This window comes from Aptenodytes forsteri, unplaced genomic scaffold, assembly GCF_000699145.1.
Source record: "Aptenodytes forsteri isolate BGI_AS27 unplaced genomic scaffold, ASM69914v1 Scaffold276, whole genome shotgun sequence".
NCBI lineage: Eukaryota > Metazoa > Chordata > Aves > Sphenisciformes > Spheniscidae > Aptenodytes > Aptenodytes forsteri.
Genome location: NW_008795479.1, coordinates 693351 through 694031, shown reverse-complemented (window position 1 = coordinate 694031; position 681 = coordinate 693351).

Genomic DNA, 681 nt, shown 5'->3' with positions numbered 1-681 from the left:
CCCCCCCCAATCGCAACCCCTTCCCCATGGCAAACCACCTCCCATAGCAACCACCTCCCCATAGCAACCACCTCTCCATGGCAACCACCTCCCCATGGCAACCACCTCCCTATGGCCCCCCGGTCCCCCCAGCAACCCCTGGGGGGGAAACCGAGGCATGGCCGGGGGAGCGGCCGGGCCCCCACCGCTTGTGCTCCTCCACGAAGGCCACGATCTCCTCCTTGCTGTTGGGCCGGTCGGGGATGGTCAGCGGCTCCTCCATGAAGGGCTCGTAGAAGTCGATCTCGTTCAGCTTCAGGGTGAGCTTTTTGGCTGCCTGGGGCGGGGTTGGGGTGCCTGAGCCACCCATGGGTGCTGGCAGAGGGTGACCCTGCTCCACCAGGACCCTCGCCCCCACCTTGCTGTCGAAGGTGGCGAAGAAGGGGATGTAGGGGTGAAACTCCTCCGCCGCCTCCTCGAAGGCCTTGAAGTCTGGGGGAGCAGGGTTGGGTCCTGGCATCGGCACTGGTTACTGACACCAGGTACCGGCCCCATGGCCCTGCACCGGCACCGGGTGCCAGCACTGGCATGCCCCAGCCCACATCCGTCCCGGTGGCTCTGGCTCCAGAAGGACACACCACCACCCCACCCCACCCCCCCCCCTACAGTCCCAAACGTGCCCAGGGTTGTTCGGATCTGTCC